Raw genomic sequence first — 27,049 nt, 5'->3', positions numbered from 1 at the left:
TTTTAAATATTTACTTTGAGTTTGTATTTACACTACAATTTGTTAACAAAACAAGTCAGAATATTCTAAAATACCGGGAAATGTCATTCTGAATTTGAAAACACTTGAGCACATGGTATACAAATACAAATTTTATTTTAAGTCAGTTTGTACATAACAAGTATAACATTAGCGATGTATCGCTATTGACTGACATATGGTATGTTACTAAAAGTAGAAATACCGTGAAATCTCGGGAGATTTGCATTTCAAGAAAGTCTGACACATCGCTGTTTTTCTCGATATGAAAGAGCAGAATAGATAAATTTTAAATGTTTAAGATAGTATTTTGTGAAAGAATGTATCGGTTAAATGTGAAAAATGTCAATCTTTCCAATCAAGACGTGATTGATTTGGGCCAATAACTGCATTTAAAACCTGTTTTGGACCGGTCTTTGTTAACTGTCAACTTTTCGGGATTTTCTGGTTGACTCTCCTAATGGGGTTGGTCCATAACTATTAAGTCGCGCCAGTAGTCATAGTATAAGCAACATTGAAGCCTAATATGCATTCATCTATTATTACATAAAAATGATGATTTTTTTCTTACTTGGTAACTGGCGACACACATTTTCAATTCTATTTCATTAAATTTGGCATATATATTAATAAAAATGGCATCGTATGAACATGTCGTCATAGAAAAAAGGACCATTGAAGCCTAATATGCATTCATCTATTATTATTTGGGAACAAATAATTTTAACGTGTGAAGACCCTACATAAAAATGCTAATTTTGTTCTTACTTGGTACCTGGCGACACACATTTTCAAGTCTATTTTATTAAATTTGGCATAGATATTTATAGAAATGGTATCGTATGAACCATTAGTCGTAGTATAAGCAATATTGAAGCCTAATATGCATTAATCTATTATAATTTGGGCACAAATAATTTTACTGTGTGAAGACCCTACATAAAAATGCTGTTTTTTTCTTACTTGGTACCTGGCGACACACATTTTCAAGTCTATTTCATTAAATTTGGCATAGATATTTATAAAATTGGCATCGTATGAACCAGTAGTCATAGTATAAGCAACATTGAAGCCTAATATGCATTCATCTATTATAATTTGGGCACAAATAATTTTACCGTGTGAAGACCCTACATAAAAATGCTGATTTTTCTCTTACTTGGTACCTGGCGACACACATTTTCAAGTCTATTTCATTAAATTTGGCATAGATATTTTTAAAAATAGCATCGTATGAACCAGTAGTCATGGTATAAGCAACATTGAAGCCTAATATGCATTCATCTATTATTATTTTGGGCACAAATAATTTTACCATGTGAAGACCCTACATAAAAATGCTGATTTTTTTCTTACTTGGTAACTGGCAACACACATTTTCAATTCTATTTCATTAAATTTGGCATATATATTAATAAAAATGGCATCGTATGAACATGTCGTCATAGTAAAAGCAACATTATAGCCTAATATGCATTCATCTATTATTATTTGGGAACAAATAATTTTACCGTGTGAAGACCCTACATAAAAATGCTGCTTTTTTTCTTACTTGGTACCTGGCGACACACATTTTCAAGTCTATTTCATTAAATTTGGCATAGATATTTATAAAATTGGCATCGTATGAACCAGTAGTCATAATATAAGCAACATTGAAGCCTAATATGCATTTATCTATTATTATTTGGGCACAAATAATTTTACCGTGTGAAGACCCTACATAAAAATGCTGATTTTTCTCTTACTTGGTACCTGGCGACACACATTTTCAAGTCTATTTCATTAAATTTGGCATAGATATTTTTAAAAATAGCATCGTATGAACCAGTAGTCATGGTATAAGCAACATTGAAGCCTAATATGCATTCATCTATTATTATTTTGGGCACAAATAATTTTACCATGTGAAGACCCTACATAAAAATGCTGATTTTTTTCTTACTTGGTAACTGGCAACACACATTTTCAATTCTATTTCATTAAATTTGGCATATATATTAATAAAAATGGCATCGTATGAACATGTCGTCATAGTAAAAGCAACATTAAAGCCTAATATGCATTCATCTATTATTATTTGGGAACAAATAATTTTACCGTGTGAAGACCCTACATAAAAATGCTAATTTTGTTCTTACTTGGTACCTGGCGACACACATTTTCAAGTCTATTTTATTAAATTTGGCATAGATATTTATAAAAATGGTATCGTATGAACCATTAGTCATAGTATAAGCAATATTGAAGCCTAATATGCATTCATCTATTATTATTTGGGCACAAATAATTTTACTGTGTGAAAACCCTACATAAAAATGCTGTTTTTTTTCTTACTTGGTACCTGGCGACACACATTTTCAAGACTATTTCATTAAATTTGGCATAGATATTTATTAAATTGGCATCGTATGAACCAGTAGTCATAGTATAAGCAACATTGAAGCCTAATATGCATTCATCTATTATTATTTGGGCACAAATAATTTTACCGTGTGAAGACCCTACATAAAAATGCTGTTTTTTTTCTTACTTGGTACCTGGCGACACACATTTTCAAGTCTATTTCATTAAATTTTGCATAGATATTTATAAAATTGGCATCGTATGAACCAGTAGTCATAGTATAAGCAACATTGAAGCCTTATATGCATTCATCTATTATTATTTGGGCACAAATAATTTTACCGTGTGAAGACCCTACATAAAAATGCTGATTTTTCTCTTACTTGGTACCTGGCGACACACAAAGAAAACAAGAAATAGGTCGAAATTATGATCCTGGACGTTTTATTTTCCATCAGGGAAAAGTCAGGGAATTTTGTTCATACAAAAAGCTGGGAACCCTGTAATAATGCAATCTAGAGGCATGAAATGCATTTTTCTATTATGATATGTCCACAAATTATTTCACTAATTGATGACCAAGCTTGAATATGAGGATTTGTTGAATATTTCATGCTAACCAACATACATTTTTAGTTGTATATCAGGATTCAATTCCTATACCTTAGTGAAAATGGCATCGGAAGAACATTGTACTATATGGAATGAAACATTATATCTATCCATCTTATAGTTTATTGCAGTTTCAGTAATATTCTGTCTATAAATGATTTCAACATGATATAATTATAAATCATTGCTAGCAAATGTGTATATATGAAAAAAAAAAAAATAGACAGTTTATTTTTCCCCATTTATGTATATATATCTATGTATACATCTTTTGTTGTAAACAGTTATGCGACATGTGTTAGAAACGCCCAGTACACATATATGGACAGAATAATTTTTTCACTTACCGGTATGTGGGTGTATGTTGGCTCCACTTCACAAGATACAGTCATTGTAGTTTAATTGAAAAACGCATCTTACAATGTAAGATGAGTTCTGGGTTCAAGCCCCAGCAGTGGCCTATCATGTGTGATATACAGAGCCATTATGATTAAATATACACAGTTATCTTTTTATGTCCCCCACTATAGTAGTGGGGGACATATTGTTTTTGCCCTGTCTGTTGGTTGGTCTGTCTGTCTGTCTGTCTGTCTGTTTGCGCCAACTTAAACATTTTGCAATAACTTTTGCTATATTGAAGATAGCAACTTCATATTTGGCATGCATGTGTATCTCATGAAGCTGCACATTTTGAGTGGTGAAAGGTCAAGGTCATCCTTCAAGGTCAGAGGTCAAATATATGTGGCCAAAATCGCTCATTTTATAAATACTTTTGCAATATTGAATATAGCAACTTGATATTTGGCATGCATGTGTATCTCATGGAGCTGCACATTTTGAGTGGTGAAAGGTCAAGGTCATCCTTCAAGGTCAGAGGTCAAATATATGTGGCCCAAATCGCTTATTTTATGAATACATGTACTTTTGCGATATTGAAGATAGCAACTTCATATTTGGCATGCATTTGTATCTCATGGAGCTGCACATTTTGAGTGGTGAAAGGTCAAGGTCATTCTTCAAGGTCAGAGGTCAAATATATGTGGCCCAAATCGCTTATTTTATGAATACTTTTGCGATATTGAAGATAGCAACTTGATATTTGGAATGCATATGTATCTCATGGAGCTGCACAGTTTTAAACAATACAATTAAATATAAGGAATAATGTTAAAGGGGCATTGCTGCTTAGCCATTTTTGGGATGTTATTGTGATTTTTGGCCAAATTTGACACTGAATAACACGGTTTATATACATCCCAAGCATAAATGCTTCTAAATTTGTAAAAAAAAACAAGTCGAAGTGTGCAGAATATTAAAAATTTGCAACTTTCTGATGTCTAAAGGTCATTAAATGCCACTTAAAGTTTACATGTTTTGTACAAAAGACCCATTTTGTGCTGTCCATCATTGGTTAATGTTTTACGCTTCAGGTCCAAAAACGCTCATTCTGTAGCTTGTTTGGACTATATTCTATAATGTGGCCACGTTTCAGCAGATTCGGCCCAGTGGTTCTGATTTTATACGCCGTGCCTAGCTTTTATTAGTCCACTACCGGTTTCACCGGAGGGGACTTATGGTTTGCACTCTGTGTGTCCGTCAGTTAGTCAGTCAGTCAGTCTGTCACACTTTTCTGAATCCTGCGATAACTTTAAAAGTTCTTAATATTTTTTCATGAAACTTGAAACATGGATAGATGGCAATAAGGACATTATGCACGTGATTTCATTTTGTTCCTACGTCAAAAATTCTGGTTTCTATGGCAATAAATAAAAACATAAAATAAATTCTGACAATGGTGGAGCCGGTAGGGGACAAATTTGCTTGACAATTATGAGTCTTGTTGAGTATTACTCACTGACTTATGCATATGCGCTCGGCTGTTTTAGGAGAATACCTGAGGTATTGTCATAGCCAGCTCATCGTGTCGTGTCGTGTCTTTTCGCTGTCCGGCGTCCGCCATGCTAAAACCTTAACATTGACCCATTGTACCCACAATTTTCGTACCCACATTTTTTTTCGTAACCAAAATGTTCGTACCCACATTTGTTTAGACCCAAAATTTTCGAACCCACATTTTTTTAGTTCCCACTCATTCCATCCCGCGAAACCCTTAAGGTGTCGCAACTCTAGTATGGAATGAGTGATGTATTGGACGTCATCATTGATGACGTTCAATCGAACGAATGATAAAAGGGGCTAAGTTTCGTTAAGCTGGCGCATATAGTCGCGATTTGAGTCAATTGAAAACTGGCCCAACACGTTTGCTGAAATTTGACATGTATATGAACCAGAATGCGATCTACCTGTTGGCGTTGTCGTCATATCTGGGAAAAAACAACTTTTCGAGTATTTTGTGTTTAAATATTTTGTTTGGGAAACCACACGCGCAAAGATAAACATTGTGACGTCACGTCATGAAAGCGCTTAGGCTAGCTTCCATCTTGCTACGAAACAAAGAAACTGACGTTACGCGTTATTAATTCAATATATATACAGTTAGGCGTTAAATCTATAAACAACGACGTAATAATTGTTTTTGAATATCAATACGAAGTACACATGCATGTCTTTTGTGCAGATCGAGTGTGGTTGTTTAGATATTCGTGACATAAATCTAAGTTATTGTGTGCGACGAGTTGAAGAAAGGTTTACACGGCGAGGCTTTCCGAGACGTGTCGGATAAATGTAAGTACACACTGGTATTAACATGGTATTCTATTTGTCCGATAATATCTTAAATATACGTGCGTTTTTAATATCAAATGTAATTCAAATCACAAATGCCTGATTACGCTTGGTGAATTCGTTATATCAATATGCATTAACGTCCAAGGGGCATAATTTTATTGGAATGTGCGATTGAATGTGTAATGTTTGGATAATTAGTTGTTAAGCAGTAAAAATGATAAGTAATTAGTTTGCTTTTTTTTTTCATTTTCATTAAAAACATTTTTAACTGTTGTTTTTTTCATTAAAGTAAAACAGTTGAGTCGTTATTATATCTTGAATTTTACATGTAGATATTGAAATAGAAGTCGGATATTTTATATTTCGGACGTTGCTACGCAAGTAAGTTGTCTACATAATATTCTGATTAATTTTTTTCCTATGCAGTTGTGCTGCATTCCTTGTAATGATGCGCTATTTAATTTATAAAATGTCTGCCTGTCCCTGATAATAATAAGTCTTTAACTTAACAAACCCGAGCAATGTCCATAGCCTGTCAAAATAATAAAAATATGTACAGGGGAGCAATATCAATGTCAGACTGATGTCTGGTTAGCGCAGTGATTTGTCCACCAGATTCTCACATAGGTTATTCCGGTTGATAACACCACAATTTAACACTACATTTTTTTTATATAGCTGGTAATTACAATTGATAAATTTCATTGTTTTAATTAAATTGTTTGCACAAATTTGGACACTCATCATGTCTGGGATATGCTGGGTAAAATGGCCTTTGAATAAAAACAGACATCTTTGAATCTGCGATATGTAACAGTTTAAGTTTAAGACGTGTAAAATACCAGTATATGAATCTGAAAATATCCCACTAAACTAGGATGTACACCCTCAGTAATTTTATACCATACAAGAGAGCGAAGATGTTATGAAATACCTATCTCGTGTGGCGTATTTTCATTTTAACTCTGCATTTTAATGATGACAAGTCGGATGTGCAGTGAGTTAAATATTTTTATACGTATATTGTGTGATGTTATCTCATTAAAACTCTAGATTTTAATAATAACAAGTCCAACACATTACATATAACAGTTAAATATTTTTAAAGAATCAAAAAAATAAAAAAAGTTTACTGGTAAATAAAACTCCTAAATTCCGTATTAGGATTGTACATTACCAGTGATTGTTTCTGCCCATAATTACAGCCTCTTACAGGCCATTTTCTAATGGTCAAAAGTAGCAATTTTTCCCAATCGGACATATATTTCCCCCAAAATATGCAAAACTTTGCCAATAAAATAAATTATTGGTTTATTGAGTTTATTATACAGCAATTTAATTTCCCAGCACTTGATGATATAAATTTTAGAAATCGTGCATTTATAAATAGTTTGTAAACTGTAATTTATAATCATTATCATAATGATAATGTTTACTTTTTCCCAATTGCATGGACTTTCTTGCTTTTTCCCAATCCATAAGGCACAGGCTGTAAAATATAAAGCGAAAAAAATCACTGGTTACAGCAATGTGTGGAACAACGTCATTAAAAGCAAAAAAATATGTTTGACCACACTGGTGGGTAATTATGTTTACGAAAAATACAAACAATATAGATTTATGATATTACATGTTAGATTTTTATCACCCATAATCACTCATAAAGCTATTTTAATATTTATGTACTGTACATGTACATGCTTAGACAGTTTGTTAAAGCCAGTGCCTTTTGGCTTCGGAAAATAAGCATGATAAACCAAAAAATCAGGAAAAATAGCCGCTACACCATACAATTGAGAAAAATGAAGAATAATTAATATGATTACAATTAAAATTGTTTTTAAGTGCATGTTTGAGTGCATTTTTAAATTTATATTATAAAATGCTGCTTCAATTTCTTCTTACCTTTCATAGGTAAACAATGAAATATCATCTGCTAGTGCGAAATATGAATGGGAAAGCTGATTTATGGTCATATCGTAGCAAAAGTGAAGAAAATATGTGCATTAAATGAATGAATTCAGATTTTGTTATCTGGAATATTGTATTTCAAATAGATCCCCAACGGCCCAACCTACTATGGCTTAATAAGGGCTAAATTGCTTTGGGATTTAAAATCAAAAGGCATATTGAATGATCGTTTAGCGTTAATGTGCTACATGATGTCTGAATTCATCGCCAGGGACTCTGTGAGCCATTAACGCAACAATAGCTTGTGCGTATAGCATGATCATTTAAACAGAGCCCCATTCCACCAACATGGAATGGCGGACATATTTACAATATGGACATTGCAGCAGGCATTCAATTGAGCCAGCCTTCATATTTCATAAAATTATAATTATAACAAGCTTTATCGCTTCCTTTTATTCATAAAAAACACTTAAAATATATAAATGCATTTTTTTTTATCTATTTCTATTGGGTATTTTTACTTTTCAGGGAGCAGAATGTCTGCGGCTTATCCGAGGGCCAATTGATAAAGGTTGTTGATGCCAAAACAGGTAATAATAATTATCAGGTACACAAGCAAATAAAAATATTTTTGATGCTAAAGGCGTGGAAGACTGTCAAATTCAGGTTTGGGGTCCCTAAAATCCTTATGGTCGTGTAATTCCTGATGCAGAATGTATTGATAGTGCTGCGTCCTGACACGTAAAGCTTGTGCTTTGTTCGCAGTGTTCGTTTGCTCTGAACAGGTTTACCCTTATTCCTGCCATTAATGCAGTCCCGCTGAGTTGATTTGCTACTTGTAAACATACAATTAGCTTATTATCCCCACGCCTTTTAGCTCGTCCGCTGTGCGTTGCGCGGCGTCAACATTAGCCTTTTTAACTCTCTAGAGGCCACATTTAATGTCCAATCTTCATGAAATTTGGTCAGAAGATTGGTTTCAATGATATCTTGGAAGAGTTTGAAAATGGTTACGTTTACTTGAAAAACATGGCTGCCAAGGGGCGGGGCATTTTTCCTTATATGGCTATATAAGGCTATAGTCAAATCTTGTTAACACTCTAGAGGCCACATTTATAGTCCGATCTTCATGAAACTGGGTCAGAAGTTTCATCCCAAAAATATTTTGGATGAGTTCGAAAATGATGCCGGTTGGTTGAAAAATATGGCCGCCAGGTGGTGGGGCATTTTTTCTAATATGGCTTTAGTAAAACCTTGTTAACACTCTAGTGGCCACATTTACTTCGTATTTTTTTCGTACCCATCTTTTTCGTACTCAAAGGTTTTTTGTACCCAAATTTGTTTGTGCCCAAATTTTGTTTCGTACCCATTTTTTTTCCTACCCAAATTTGTTTCGTACCCAAACGTTTGTTTGTACTCATTTTTTAGTACCCAAATAGTTTTTTCGTATCCTAATTTTTTTCGTTCCCTATATTATTTTTCATACTCTAATTTGTTTTGTAACCAAATTGGTTTTTTTCCTACCCAAATTTTTTTCCTACCCATTTTTTTTCGTATACAAATTTGTTCTTACCCAAATTTTGTTCGTACCCATTTGCTCGAAGTAAAAAAAATTTCGTACCCGAATTTTTTCGTACCTTATTTTTTAATTCGTACCCATTTTTTCGTACCCAAATAGTTTTTCGTACCCTTATTTTTTCGTACCCACATATTTTTTCGTACCAACTTTTTTTTAGAAATAATCGATTTACATTTTTTTTTAGAAATAATCGATTTTAAATTTGATTTGATCGCTCCACTCATTCCATCCCGCGAAACCCTTAAGGTGTCGCAAGTCTAGTATGGAATGAGTGATGTATTGGACGTCATCATTGATGACGTTCATTCGAACGAATGATAAAGGGGGCTAAGTTTCGTTAAGTTGGAGCAAATCACTGCGATTTGAGAGTCTTGAAAACTGGCCGAACACGTTTGCTGAAATTTGACATGTATATGGACCAGAATGCGATCTACCTGTTGGCGTAGGCGTTATACCTGGAAAAATCTAGTTTTGGAGTATTTTGTGTTTAAATATTTTTTGTGGGAACGGGCACGCGCTCAAATAAACATTGTGACGTCACTTCACGAACAGCGCTAGAGATCCGCCATCTTGTAACGCGACAAAGAAACTCAGTGTTATTAATTCAATAAACACAGAAAAATATGGGTCCATACAATAACCGAAAAGCACCGAAAAGCACCGAAAAGCACCGAAAAGCACTCAATTTCTCTCTATATATATGCAATATATCGTTTTTAGTGTATGTTAACGAGTTTAATTAGTAATAAATGGTTATATGATTGTATGTTTATACTACATTGTGCCCAAAATGGTAAATATCGGCAATTACCGACCGAAAAGCACTTCATGTGGAAACCGAAAAGCACTCAATTTCTCGCTATATATATGAATATTTGCGTTTCTATTGTGTGTAAACGGATTAAATTAGTTATAAATGGTTATATTTCATGCATATTTATACTACCTTGGGTTTATAACGAGGTATAAATGCCCGAAATTTTATAAATATCGGCAATATACCGACCGAAAAGCACTTCATGTGAAGACCGAAAAGCACTCAATTTCTCGCTATATATATATAATATTTGCGTTCCTATTGTGTGTAAACGGTTTAAATTAGTTATAAATGGTTATATTGCATGCATATTTATACTACCTTGTGTTTATTATGAGGTATTAATGCCCAAAATTGGTTAAATATCGGCAATATACTGACCGAAAAGCACTCCCGCGACAGCAGAGAATCACCGAAAAGCACTCAAGTTCTCTATATATACATGCAAGTTAACTATAAGGGCCGATTTTAATGGATTGAAAAGATGTACATATTTATTTAGTCAATAATGACTTCATTAAGTAAAAAGTTTAAATATAAAGCTCATTACTATTTTTGGTGGCCACCGAAAAGCACTCCCGCGACAGCACAGAATCACCGAAAAGCACTCAATTTCTCTATATATAAACGAAACTAAGCTATAAGTGCCGTTTATAATGGATTGAAAAGATGTACATATTTATTTAGTCAATAATGACTTCGTTAAATATTGATTTAAGTTTAAAGATAAAGCACAAGCACTCAATTTCTCTCTATATTTAATATAATCAACGATGACTTCGTTAAATATTGATTTAAGTTTGAAAATAAAGCACTATATATATATGAGGCGCGTTCTGAGAAAAGTGGGCTTAATGCATGTGCTTAAAGTGTCGTCACTTATTAGCCTGTGCAGTCCGCACTGCTAATCAGGGACGACACTTTTCGCCCAAACGTGATTTTCGGTGAGGAGTGACTTCCTTGAAACTAAAAATACCATAAATACCATATATATTCAAATTGTATATATACAGATGTTGTTGATCAGTTCCTCGCCGATGTTTACATTTGACAATCACGACAGCTATAATAGCTAGCAATGCTTTGTATTTTATTTTCTATGTCAATTCTTTATTGTCAGTTGAATTTAGTTCAGCTAATATGTACATGTCTGGTTTCGATTTTGTGAGGGCTATACTGTAGCCTGATGATCACAATGTGATATCGTAATTCTCACAGAAATCTATTCCAGAAATTTGGTAGTCAGTAAATGAGTCATACATTGTTTGTATTGTATTTTCGTCATGATCACTAGGTGAATGCGTACTTGTCATTTGAATTTATGTCAGCTTATAATTATGTAGATGTCTGGTTTCGATTTTGTGAGGGCTATACTGTAGCCTGATGATCACAATGTGATATCGTAATTCTCACAGAAATCTATTCCATACATTGTTTTGAATTTTATTTTCGGCATGATCACTACGTGAAATCTTACTTGTCTTTTGAATTTATGTCAGTCTGTATATCAGTCATACTTTGTTTTTTTTTTCACAGTCACCGTGCGAGTGTTAATTTTTCTTTTCTGCTGACCTGGTTTTTTTACCATGGGTGCGTGGTGCAACTACCTTTCAACAGTTTCCGAGTGGTCATAATCGGAGTCGTCACCATCAATTACCACAAAAGTTGCATTAGCAGGAATTGAACATGTTTCTACCTTTGTAACTTTAATGTCATCACTGAGTGGCGAAACATCATTTACTAAAATTTTGTTTGCAGGAATCAATGGCACAAAATGGTTAGGTTCTAGTCTGATTATCTCCGAGCGAGACATTTGAGACCACATTATTGTTATATCAGGTGACATGTCTTTACATCCCCTACCCACAACACGCCGTGATAAGACTTCGGACGTATAGTCCGAGAATGGCTGAGGCGGATAGTACGACTTAATGCATTTTTTGATTACTGCGCTTACCACAAAGATTAGCTCGACGACTGACCAAGTGTATAGACCTATAACATCATGCAACAAATTTGAATATTCCGCCTTAAGTATTCTGTCATCGGCGAGGAACTGATCAGATTTGTAGTAACTTTCGTTTTCAATAAGTTCAAGAGCAGATAACAATCTCAACAAAATATGTTGCTCTTCACTACCATTCAAACATTTTGAAATAGATCTAAACAGACAGTTGCCGGATCTAAACAGACAGTTGCCGTCACCGATTGTTTTTATAGGTGTGTAATGCCCTATCATTGCAGGATGAAATTTGTGCAGAATATTGATCGCCATCGTGTCCGCGTCTGAAGACGGGAACGTAACATCAGTCTGCTGTAATCCCACATTATACGCATCTAATAGTTTCCTTTCGGACTTAGCAGCATTTATCAATGCATTTTTCTTGTTTGACTGTAATGCGGCCCGAAGTCTGTAAAAAGAGGGTGTCCCGAAGAGTTGACTAAATTTCTACAGCTAACATTTAATCAAGCGCGTAAACTTCTCAAAAAACGATATTTCCCTATTTCCGTTCACATTTTAAAAATGTAAGTATTAATGGCTTACTAACGCTCGATTGGTCATTGTCGCTCGGGTACTACCTACATGTACCCGGTCGATATTAGACTGTACCCCAGTTGTATTTCCCGCCCAAAATCCGATGTCGTAAAACGCGCTAACGATTATCTTAAACAAACTTCTGTTAAGAAAAACTGCATCAACATGAGTATGAGTTACTTAAGAGTACCCGGGGTACATGTAAGTTTTACCCGAGCCGACAATGACCAATCGAGCGTTACTAACAGTAAAATACCCAACAGCGGTATAATGTTATAGCTTTATTTTTGCATTAACATTAATTCAAAACATTTTTAGTTCAAAATGTTATTCACGTTAAATAAATACATCAGTTCTTCTGTTCATTTGCATCAAATTAAAGGTTAAAGTCCGATTGTTTTTAAAAAACTGCTATTTTATGAATATATCAAGCATGTACACTTAACAATAATGATGTTTTAAAATTTTGTGACGTGCGCGGGCCATTGAACGTTGAGATAAGCAATGTTGCGAATTAAATTACACATAATTAAAAACTATTTTATTGTAGGATACCGATTACACGGAGCTCGATTACGCTGCGAACTAGAACTCTGCCGCAATGTATCTCCAATGAAAGATGTAACATTAATTCAAGCACGTATACTTAACAAAAAAAAGATATTTCTTTATTTCCGTTATCAGTTTAAAAATGATGGTATTAAGGTGTTACTAAACAGTAAAATACCCAACAGCGATCGGGATTAATGCACTTGGCCGCTAGACGAAAAATTTTATACAACTATTCTGGGCAAATTTCACTTTCAATAAATACATCAGTTATTTTTATCAACCAAATTCCTGTTGTGTGCTACTGTTTCTTATCAGAATTATATATATTACAATACACCATCAGACCCGAATGAATACACCATTTATCCCAAGCAGGTAAATAACAATTACTATAATAAAACAGTGGAAGTCTACACGGTGTATTAGCAACCTGCTGTGGTGATCTTATCAGTTCAATACACAGGAACATGGCTACTGTACTGGAATTGGATTTACAGCCAAAATAACTGTTTTCATTTCAGTCTACACTGTGTATTAGCAACCTGCTGTGGTGATCTTATCATCTCAATACACAGGAACATGGCTACTGTATTGGAAATATCGGATTTACAGCCAAAATAACTTACATTTATTGCTGAAGTGGTGTGCACTAACAATTGATCCACCTCACCGTTGCACTTTTTTTAATACATTAATTAATTTACTGAGTCGGCGCTGCGCTAATAAAGTGTGATGGTGGAAATTAAGAAATAAGATATATTTTCGCATGAAAACTGAATACACATAATACATGGATAAAATATATATAAGACACATTTGAATCTTTCATTTCTCCAAAAATTAGCACGTAGTCACATATATATAAGATAGATTAAATACCATAAAACAACATGTGAATTTAAAGAAATACATTTATTACTGGCACTAGCTATTCTAAAAGTCGGCCGTCAACATAAGTTCAAAGAAGGAACCACAATTAAATACGATCCATTTTCGAATGATACTGATTGTATAGCAAGTTAATTTTTTTGTATCTTCAATAATCCATTGTAATTGATTTAACGCACACGCCCCTTTTTAAATTTGTGTTTGAGCTGTTAATTAATAGTCATAATAAAATGCGTGTTAAGTTACCAGCGTACACTAGATACTCGCGCAATGAATGGTTTTAATGGAACGATTAAAATCGCTATTATTAATACAAAGCACATTAACTAAAAGTCATGCTGCAATTTCTATTCAAGAGTTTCACGTCAATTAGAAATACTTAAAACATATACATCAATTTACGTATAAGATGATAAACACCATGAAATGCTTTTCGGTTGGTACATTGCCGATATATTTATAACTTGCTACCTGTTTTTTATAAAAAATATATATTATATTTGATTTTTAACATGAATGTCTCAGTCCTCTAAACCGAAAAGATCCGTAACATAAAATAGTGTCTTTGTGTCGTATGAACGAATCTGCACTAAAACTAAGTTTAGATTCACATCGTACATCGAATAAATAATTGAGCACATCTAAATCAACAAAACTGTACATTAATTCACACGAGCCGCACTGTTCGGACATGAATGAAAGGCGCCGATCATAACACAACTTCTCATCATTATCTGGAATATAATTAATTGAAGGTGCGAAAATCTATTTCCAAACTGCTTTGTGCTGATTAAAGAAGCGTACCGGCCGTTCGTTCACAAGTTGTTAATGATGACTTCAGACATTAAAATTAAGTTTCAATATGAACAGACTTTGACTAAATAAATATGTACATCTTTTCAATTCATTAAAATCGGCCCTTATAGTTAACTTGCATGTATATATAGAGAACTTGAGTGCTTTTCGGTGATTCTCTGCTGTCGCGGGAGTGCTGTTCGGTCGGTATATTGCCGATATTTAACCAATTTTGGGCATTAATACCTCATAATAAACACAAGGTAGTATAAATATGCATGCAATATACCATTTATAACTAATTTAAACCGTTTACACACAATAGGAACGCAAATATTATATATATATAGCGAGAAATTGAGTGCTTTTCGGTCTTCACATGAAGTGCTTTTCGGTCGGTATATTGCCGATATTTATCCAATTTCGGGCACTAATACCTCGTTATAAACCCAAGGTAGTATAAATATGCACGAAATATAACTATTTATAACTAATTCAATCCGTTTACACCCAATAGAAACGCAAATATTCACATATATAGCGAGAAATTGAGTGCTTTTCGGTCTTCACATGAAGTGCTTTTCGGTCGGTATATTGCCGATATTTATCCAATTTCGGGCATTAATACCTCGTTATAAACACAATGTAGTATAAATATGCATGCAATATACCATTTATAACTAATTTAAACCGTTTACACATAATAGGTACGCAAATATTATATATATATAGCGAGAAATTGAGTGCTTTTCGGTCTTCACATGAAGTGCTTTTCGGTCGGTATATTGCCGATATTTATCCAAATTTGGGGCTTAATACCTCATAATAAACCCAAGGTAGTATAAATATGCATGAAATATAACCATTTATAACTAATTTAATCCGTTTACACACAATAGAAACGCAAATATTCAGTATATAGCGAGAAATTGAGTGCTTTTCGGTTTCCACATGAAGTGCTTTTCGGTCGGTAATTGCCGATATTTACCATTTTGGGCACAATGTAGTATAAACATACAATCATATAACAATTTATTACTAATTAAACTCGTTAACATACACTAAAAACGATATATTGCATACATATATAGAGAAATTGAGTGCTTTTCGGTGCTTTTCGGTGCTTTTCGGTGCTTTGGACCGGAAAAATATGATTGTGTTTAATAATCATTAATACAAATGTCTATATTTTGTGCAGTGGATGTTTATTCAGACAGATACGGCAGAATTATGTAAGTATCTTTGTGTACTTTACAGTAGATTTGATAGTGGTAAACAACTGCGTACCGGTAAAGTTCAATCTAGCCGATTTTACTACGCAAGAAATTTAAGTATCTCACTGGCAAAATGAGCTTGACACATAAACAACAACCGGATCCGATTTACATTCACATAATATTGTGGAAATCCGATGCAATGCAAATTACTAATGTTTGATAACGTTTGATGAATTCGTTATATCATTATGCATTAACTTTCAAGGGGAATAATTTTAATTGAAATGTGCGATTCAATGACAGTGTTATATTGGGATAATAAGTCGTTTAGCCGTTATCATGATAAGTATTTAGTTTGTTGTGTTTCATTTTCATTAAAACATAGTTTTACTGTTTTATCCTTAAAGTAAAAGAGTTCAGTAGTCATTATATCTTGAATTTTAAATATTGAAATAGATGTCGGATATTTCATATTTTCGGACGTTGCTACGTAAGCTAGTTGTCAATATAATTATTAATATACTGATTTACCTTTTACGCATACAGTTGTGCAACTGTTGTCTACGTAATGATACGCTATTTAATGTCTATAATGTCTTCCTGCCCCTGATGATAATAAGTCTTTAACTCAACAAACCCCAGCAATGTCAATGGTCTGTCAACATTAGAAAAATATTAGCTAAAGAAACTTCAGCGTACAATTTATATAGTATTGACATACCTGTACGCTGAAGCCAACCCTGTATCGAAAGTCAACCAGAGTGGTAACATATTTATGTCACGCTATAAATCAAAGAATACTCATTTTCTTGGATACATTTCTACATATATTGATGAATGAATATAAATTACTGCACCAAGGAATATTTTAAGGTTCAAATGTTTCAAATGCATCTTACAATAGATGAAAATAACTCTCATCAGTCTGAAATTCACAATTTTGACACCATTGTCGCTTTGTCCAAGACTAGTTTTAATTTGGATACTTTCGAACGACCTTGACATTGACATTTTTGCTGAAATTGTAAACATGACTTTCGTTTTGTGAAATCTATTATTTGTGATTAACAACATAAGTCTGGTTGATTATAAAACTGATTTCAGTGTGAATCGGGTAGTTTTAAATATTTACTTTTAGTTTGTATTTACACTACAATTTGTTCACAAAACAAGCCAGAATATTCTAAAATACCGGGAAATGTCATTCTGATTTTGAAAACACTTGAGCACATGGTATGTTACTAAAAGTAGAAATACCATCATATGACCGTGAAATCTCGGGAGATTCGCATTTCAAGAAAGTCTGTCACATCGCTGTTTTTCTCCATGTGTAAGAGCAGAATAGATAAATTTTAAATGTTTAAGATAGTAGTTTGTGAAAGAATGTATCAGTTAAATGTGAAAAATGTCAATCTTTCCAATCAAGTGATTGATATGGGCCAATAACTGCATTTAAAAGCTGTTTTGGACCGGTCTTTGTTAACTGTCCACTTTTGGGCATTTTCTGGTTGACTTTCCTAATGGGGTTGGTCCATAACTATAAAGTCGCGCCAGTCAAAAGTCATAAAAAGCGACATTTAAAGTTATGGTAGCCAGAATTAGAAAAATATGTACAACTGAGCAATCAATCATGACAGACTGATGTCTCAGGTTAGTGCAGTGATTTTTCCACCAGATTCTCACCAAGGTGATCCCGGTTGATTTCACCACAATTGAATATATGTCAGTAGACAAATAAATTATACAGCAGGTAATGACAATCGATAAATGTCTTAGTTTTAATTTAATTGTTCGCACAAATTTGGACACTCTTTGTGTCTGAGATATGTTGGGTTAAATGACCTTTACAACAAAACATACATCTCTGAATCTGCGATACATTACAGTTAAAGTTTAACACATGTAAAATACCAGTATTCAGATCTGAAAATATCCTTAAAAACTCGTATGGTATGAAATACATATATCTTGTGACGTATTTTCATTTTAAATCTTGAATTTGATGACTACTTGAATTTAATGACGACAAGTCGGACATGCAGTTAACTATTTTAATACGTCTATCGTGTGACATAATTTCATTTAAACTCTAGATTGTAACGACATTAGTCTGACGCGTGCGGCGTTATTTTGTTTAACAGTAAAACAAAAATTAAGTAGACTATCAAAAAAATACAAAAAGTGTACTTGTAAATAAAAACTCCTTCATTCCGTATAAAGATTGTACGTTACAGCAGAGCTCCAGATAACTTTTCTGAGTAATTTGGTTAATACCCACTACTTTTGAGTTCAATTGGGTATTTTCATACTCAATTGGGTACAAAAAAGTCGGTACCCACTACCGGGTACTTTAATTGACAATTGGGTACCTTTGTTTTAAAATTGGGTATGTTCATTGTCTTAAATTCTCACCTGCTTACCTGAATAAGCTGGTTGTAGTTCCACTCTTAATTGATTAGTTTCAGAGATTTTGTGTAATTATGTAGATGTATCCATAATATACAGTCTTGATTTTAAAAAAAAGTTCAACGATTTTTTCCACCAGTTTTCTTACAATGTAAGCACTGACAGCGATTGCCTCCGACATAATATCGTCAAGAATTAGTTTCACTATATTTTCCGCTTCTGATTTTGTGTTGCCTGCGGTTAAATATCTTAAAATTGAGTTTCTTTGTTCCTAGGATACGATGTTTCCATTTTAAGGCCTCACGGTTTCGACATTTTCACAACAATAACACGTAGTCACAAAGACACTTTTTTCCGTACATATTATTGTGCTGAAGGTTATACTGAAAGCACTTGGACAAAGCGGAAAGAATCCGGGTATTTCTGACCAGGGTATTTCCGGGACAAATTTACTCGTTATGCAAAGGAAAAATATGATATGCGTAATCGGCAATTTCAATTGGGTTTCGGAACGCATGGTTTTATTTTTCTATGCGTAATCGGCAATTTTACATTGGGTATTTACACAAATGCGCACCTTATCTGTAGCTCTGTTACAGTAATCTGTGAAACAAAGTCATTAATAAAACAAAAAAATATGTTTGACCACAACGGTGGCTAATAATGTTTACGAAAAATACAAACAATATAGATTTATCTATTACATAACATGTTAGAATTTTATCATGCATTTATAATCACTCATAAAGAGATTTCAATAAACAGTTACATGCATAGACAGTTTTTTTAAGCCAGTGTCTTTTCAATTCAGAAATTAATCAAGATAAACCATAAAATTGGGAAAAATAGATAGTAAACCATAAAATTGAGAAAAATGAGGCATTATTAATATGATTATAAATAACAGAATTACAATAATATTGTTTAAAAGTGCATGATTGAGTGCATTTTAAAATTTATATTATAAAATGCTGCTTGAATTTATTTTTACCTTTCATATGTAAAAAAAGAAATATTATCTGCTAATGCAAAATATGCGTAAGCTGGTTTATGGTCATTTCGTAGCAAAAGAGAAGAAAATAAGTGCATTAAATAAATGAATTCATATTTTTGTATCTGGAATAGTTGTACTTTAAATAGATCCTCCACCCTTTTATGGCCGAATAAGGGCTAAATTGCTTTCCGACTTGAAATGAAAAGGCATATTGGTTGATCGTGTAGCGTTCATGTGCAAAATTTGAGAGCCAATCGATAAAGCTTGTTGATGCCAAAACAGGTAATAATAATAATTTATTATCAGGTACATGTACACAAGCAAATAAGTATATTTAACCCTTTCAGTGCGGGAACCGAATTTTAAAGGCCTTTGAAAACAGTTTGGATCCAGATGAGACGCCACAGAACGTGGCGTCTCATCAGGATCCAAACTGTTTGCTATTCTGATAGTATTCTTTGAAAAAAAATGAAGAAAATGCTGATTTTAGAAATTCATTAGACGACATTTTAGCAGACGACAAATTTCCCAGCATGCAAAGGGTTATTAAGATGCTTAAGGTGTGGAAGACTCATAATCAGGTTTGGTGTCCCTCAAACCCTAAGCGTCTTGTAATTCCTTATGCAGTTTGTATAGATAGTGCCGCATCCTGACACGTAAAGCTTGTGCTTTGTTGGCAGCGTTAGTTGGCTGTTAACAGGTTCATTGTGGTTATCTCCAACATCAGTCTGTCCGTCTGTCCTAGCCACTATCTCCTACACCATAAGCACTAGAACCTTGAAACTTAAACACATGGTAGCTATGAGCATTATGTGCGACCCTGCACTATTTGGAATTTTGATCTGACCCCTGGGTCAAAAGTTAAAGGGGATGGGGTGGAGACGGGTCAGAGATTTTCACTCATTTTTAGCTCGACTAATGTATATGAAATATATATAATGGAGCTATCCTGATCACGTTGGCGTTACCGTTAGCGTGCACATGTTAAAGTTTGTGTACTACCCCAAATATTTTCTTTGTCCTTTAACAAATTACTTTTATATTTTGCATACATGTACTTCTTTACCAACATGACCCTTATCTATAAACAAGAGCAGACAACTGTATCAAGCATTTTGACAGGATTATTGCCCCTTTTATACTAAGAATATGCATACACTGTCACTCCAATATAACGCGGATGACGGGGGTCCAAGCCACGCAACAGCGTTATAAACGGAAAGCGTTATAAGTTTTGAGCTAATTTATTTAAGGGGCTATAAAAACAGGTAAAGTATAGCCTATAATATAGGTCTTGTGTATCTTCATGCTGTGTTGTCAACCGCAAATACATGCATGTAAACCGAATCGAGCGTTAACAGTATAACTACCGCTTTTCTAATGTGCACATTTATCCGATAATCCAATATAATTACATCACTTACGAAAAAATAATGTTTAACATTTATGACAAGAAATATGTTTACGAACTTCGTAAACAAATTCATATGCCTACGCCATTTTTCAGAAAAATTAGTACAGTGCATTATGGGACACAGCTTTCATTGGACGAGCGAATTTAAATTTAGATTGAATGCAATACGAGGCAATACGATACATGTACAAAGAAATGTTTTATTGCGTCATACGCAGCATGTAAAAAACGTGCTTTCCGTGGACTTTCTGATAACTGGCAAAAATTTAAGTGCATCTCTGTTAACTATTACACTGCGTTAGCATGTAAATAAATCGTCAGGATTTTTAACCAGGTTTACCAAAGGAAAAAAATGGTTATTAGATTGGCGAATGCGGGCGGGCTGGCGGAACAAGCTTGTCCGGGCCATAACTATGTCGTTCATTGTCAGATTTTATAATCATTTGGCACATTTGTTCACCATCATTGGACGGTATGTCGCGCGAAATAATTACGTCGATATCTCCAAGGTCAAGGTCACACTTTGAGTTCAAAGGTCAAAAATGGCCATAAATGAGCTTGTCCTGGCCATAACTATGTCATTCATTGTGAGATTTTAAAATCATTTGGCACATTTGTTCACCATCATGGGACGGTGTGTCGCACGAAAGAATCACGTCAATATCTCCAATGTCAATGTCGCCACTACTAAAAATAGATTTAAAAAAAAAACAAACTTATAAAGGGGGTTAATTTTGTTTGTTCATTTCAAAAGTTCAGTTTGACTTTTCTCCCTTTATCAGATTTTTTTTTCACAATGAAAACCTGGTTTTGTGACAATTTTGTCCCTTGTTAAATGTATTTTTCGTATACGTACTGAAACATTAAACACACACAAAGATAACTTTATTTATCAAGCATGTGTAGCATATAATAAACAATAACACACTTACACAGCCATATTTTATACCAACGAAATACAATACACGATAAATACGGAACATAAACAGGTAATAGTTTTAAATAACTTTAATTTGATAATTATTCCGCTTGCACTTGCCTTATTGAAATTAGCGCATCGAACCGCTCTTATAGGGAATACATGTAATAAACACCGACTCGCTTGTTTTCACACCTTTATTGACATTACACAACAGATTAACACCAATTAGCTGTCGATTGTCGTTTAACCTCTAATCGATTAAAATCAGTTAAACGGGCGGATAAAGCAATCAAGCTGTGATCGCCAGCTTCTTTGAATTTATGAAAATACATGAAGTTGCATAACATGGATTTGAATCAGAAATGGAAGGTTGGAGAAAAAAAGGGATCCAAGGATCCCCCGCGTTATATTGGACACAGCGTTATAACGGACCGCACTATCTTGGAGTTAAAGTGTATTATTGATAAATCTATGTTAAAGTTAGCATACCACCTCAAATATTTTCTATGTCCTTTGACATATTGCTTTCATATTTTGCATACTTCATAACCAACATGATCCCAATCTATAAACAAGAGCAGACAACTGTATCAAGCATTTTGACAGAATTATTGCTCTTTTATACTTAGAATATGCATATTTTTGATAAATCTATGTTAAAGTTTGCATACCACCTCCAATATTTTCTATGTCCTTTGACATATTGCTTTCATATTTTGCATACTTCTTTACCAACATGATCCCAATCTATAAACAAGAGCAGAAAACTGTATCAAGCATTTGACAGAATTATTGCCCCTTTTATACTTAGATAATTGAACATTTTGCTTAAATTGCCATAACTTCTTTATATATGATCACATTTGATTCATACTTTGACAAAACAACACTTACCTGACATACCACAATGCACTGCACACCCAAACTATCCCCCATGCCCCACCCAAGAATTCCCCCCCCCCCCCAAATTTTATTTTTATAATTATTTTTGAAACTTCATCTTTTAAATTACCACCAACCCACATAAACCACCCCTCTCCATGATGGCTTACATTAACCTGTCAAGCACTCGAAATCTCTTAAGACAATAGTTACGGTCAATCTCAACCATGCATGGCCGCATTCCTAAACCTGGGGCACCCCCTGGGTCAAACATGCGGCGTGGGAATACGCGTCGGCCTCTGCCGCACCATTCTTCACCATTTGACTTCAAATTAATACTTAAGATTTCTTATGACAACACAGTGTCTCGACCATCCATGTTCACATTACCCACCCCAGGGCCCCGCCCACTTTGGTGGTAAAGATCCCAAGCTATTTCAGCATAATTAAAATCCAAGCCATTTTTGTGGTCAAGACCCGAGCTTTCTCACCATAATTAAAATCCAAGCCAGTTTGGTGGCAGAGACCCCGAGCTATTTCAGCATAATTAAAATCCAAGTCAGGTTAGTGGTCAAGATCCTGAACTATTTCGGTATAATTAAAATCCAAGCCAGTTTGGTGGTCAATTTTGTGGTAAAGACCCCGAGCTTTCTAACCATAATTAAAATCCAAGCCAGTTTGGTGGCGGATACCCCGAGCTATTTCAGCATAATAAAAATCCAAGTCAGTTTGGTGGTCAAGATCCTGAACTATTTCGGTATAATTAAAATCCAGGCCAGTTTGGTGGTCAAGACCCCAAGCTCTTTCAGCATAATTAAAATCCTAGCCAGTTTCGTGGGGGAGACCTTGAGCTATTTCAGCATATTTAAAATCCAAGTCAGTTTAGTGGTCAAGATCCGGAACTATTTCGGTATAATTAAAATCAAGGCCAGTTTGGTGGTCAAGAACCCGAGCTTTTTCACCATAATTAAAATCCTAGCCAGTTTCATGGCCGAGACCTCGAGCTATTTCCGCATATTTAAAATCCAAGCCAGTTTGGTGGTGAAGATCCTGAACTATTTTGCCATAATTAAAATCCAAGCCAGTTTGATGGTCAAGATCCTTAGCTATTTCAGCATAATTAAAATGCAAGCCAGTTTGGTGGTCAAGAACCCGAACTATGAGCATAATTCAAATCCAAGCCAGTTTGGTGGTGAAGATCCCGAGCTTTTTCAGCATAATAAAAATCCCAGCCAGTTTGGTGGTCAAGATCCTGAGCTATTTCAGCATAATTGAATTCTAAGCCAGTTTGGTGGTCATGACCCCGAGTTATTTCAGCATAATTAAAATCCAAGCCGTTTTGGTGGTCAAGACCCCAAGCTATTTTAGCATATATTTTTTCGGCATAATTTTTTCTTACCCAATTGTTTTCGTACACACATTTTTTTGTACCCATTTTTTTCTGTTTTTTGACTGAATAATGCCCCCTTTTATAGTTAGAAAATTGAAAATTTGGTTAAGTTTTGTGTTCAGGTCTACTCTTATCCTATTTGTGTTAAGGTCTACTCTTATCCTAAAGTATCAAAGCTATATCGTCTACTTAATGTTATAAGTCATGTAACTGACATTTTTAAACATTTTATTTCTTTCCCATTTTTGTTTCTTTATTAAGGCGACATACATCAACTATTTAATAATAATTATTAAGTCTACCTTTTTGGTAAAAATAATGTTTTTTTAACCAAATTTTCAAAATGGACATTACGGACACATGTCATTTGCTGAATGTAAAAAGTAGCATAACTGATATTTAGTTAAATTTTCAGGAGAAGGAAAAAACTGCTTTATTGAAATAAAATAGGGATACTAACAGAGTAAAACAAACACATGGGATATTTTCAGATTTGAATACTGGTATTTTACGCATCTTTAGGCAGTTCTGTGTACCAAGGATAAATACAATACTTAAACATTCATGTACAATGCACAATACTAAAAACCTGAATTGTAACTGTAATGTATTTCAGATTCGGAGATATCTGTGTTGTTTCTAAGGTCAGGTGAAAAATTAAGTTTATATGTTTATAGGTTTAAAATTGCAAATTGTCCTCTTACTTGCCCTTGTATTTCAAGATAGAATACTTTCCTTCCCAGAGGAAAGAGATCTGGGTTTGAATCCCAGTGGGGGCTTCAGAGGATGATTCATTTTAAGAAAAATAAATATATTTGCTTTACTTTGTCTCTAACTTAACCAAATAACTCTGACAATGCCTTTACAAGTATGCAGTTTTTGATAATTCAATTATGCAAGAAACATGTATAATTTTAGGGTAGACTAAGACAGCAAACTAAGAATGGGCATCCATTTTAGTTTTTTAAGTCAAAACAACAATAAATGCATATAGGAACACATATTTAAATTAAAAATGCAACAATCAGAGGGCATAATCAATTAAATAGTAAATGACTACTTTAAATATTTTTGAGCACTGTTTGTTTTTCAGAGATTTGTGAATATGGAATGAGTGATGTATTGGACGTCATCATTGATGACGTTCAATCGAACGAATGATAAAGGGGGCTAAGTTTCGTTAAGAAGAGGCATATAGTCGCGATTTGGGTCTCTTGAAAACTGGTCGGTAACTTTTGCTGAAATTTGACATGTATATGGAGAAGAATGCGATCTACCTGTTGGCGTAGGCGTTATACCTGGGAAAAATATAGTTTTTTTATTAAATCACGAAAAAGTTTCGCAAGTTTGACAAAACCGGAATTACAAAAAGCGCTATGTGGATATACCGAATTCCTACCGAAATCCCCGAAATCAAACTTTGAAATAAAACCATATTTCATTAGTGATTTCAGTGTATTTTGCAACAATCTATATTAAAATACGCAGTTTTTCGATAAATAAACAATATTAATGGGGATTTCGTGGGATCTCGGGGATTCCAGGGGATTTTGGTAATTGCGGGAATGTCGGTATTTTTTCACACCCGTCAAAATGGCCGACTTCTACAGAAAGAACGCTTAAAAGTATTTACAAAATAACATTATCACAAACGATGTAAAGTGAACGCTACTTATCCGTTTTGTAGATAAGTATACGATCCATTGGAAAACACTAACATTTGACATAAAAAAAACGCCAGTGGATATGGAAATCTTCAGCTTTCGAAATAGCAGACGGCGTCGACCAATGGGCTGAATGGCTGCGAAAAGAACGCGAGAAAGTATTAACGCAATAACATAATTCAAAATGATGTAAAGTGAACGCTAATTCGCAGTTTTGTAGATAAATATACGATCTATTGAAAAACCATAACATTTGACATAAAAACACCCGTGGATATGGAAATCTTCTGCGTAACGAAATAGCAGACATCACACGGCGTCTCATCTGACTGAGTCTACGCTGTTTGCCAAGGCCGATAGTATAATGAATGGAAATGCACAAACTCAGTAACTGGCAAGCATATATGCATAAGTAGGTTGTTTCGTGATTATTTAGAAACGACTACATAATTCTCTTGGTTCAGCCAGTGCAACTTAACAGAAATAAGTATAAAAAGTTTCTACACCTGACAACAATATGCCAACTTAATACAAAGTAAGTTGTTTACATTATTTAAAATATTGCAAGCTTACAGTATAGAACAATAAACAGCTGGAACAATGTAATGTCATCGTTTTAATTTTAATTGGCCCGTGGTTAATTACCCTTTTTAATCTTATGGATCAATGCATCTCTTAACACCTTAAATTGACTTGTTTATGAAAAATATACACCCTCAGTGCATGTTATCCCATACACCATCACTCACTTACTAAGGCTCGATTGGTACTAAGGCTCGATTGGTCATTCTCGGCTCAGGTACTTCTTACAGGTACATGTACCCCGGGTACTCTTAACTTTACTTACATGTACCCCGGGTACGGTAAATAAACTTAAACATACCCGCAAATATTAGATTGTATCCGAGTTGTTTATCCGCCAAAAATCCGATGTTGAACATGCTACAGATTAACGTAAAACAATATTGTTTACCTTAAACAAGCTTTTTTTTTTAAATCTGCATCAACATGCTTTTTAGTATGAGTGTTGAGAGGACGCCGTAGGAATAAGCAAGTAATCAAGAATACGTCTCTGTTTCTGCTTTTATTTCCTTCATGTATAATGACGATAAGGATTGACGACTAACATTGACGACAATGATCACAAACATTTACGACTAACACTGACAACAAGCATTGGCGACTAGATGTAACATTGACGATTCTCTACAATAAATGAAATTAACAATAAAAAATAAATAATAAGATTATAGTACAACAGATATGCTTTTCAAAGTATAATATAATAGCATACACTCATTAGAATAAGAGGTTTCATAAATAACAATTTGAAACATTTTCAATCAATATCGAAATATCTTATACAATATTTATTACACAGCATGAATTAATTGTTAAAACATAATATAAATACC

This window comes from Dreissena polymorpha, chromosome 8, assembly GCF_020536995.1.
Source record: "Dreissena polymorpha isolate Duluth1 chromosome 8, UMN_Dpol_1.0, whole genome shotgun sequence".
Taxonomy (NCBI): Eukaryota; Metazoa; Mollusca; class Bivalvia; order Myida; family Dreissenidae; genus Dreissena; species Dreissena polymorpha.
The sequence above is the reverse complement of the archived record's forward strand: the minus strand, read 5'-3'. Positions refer to the sequence as shown.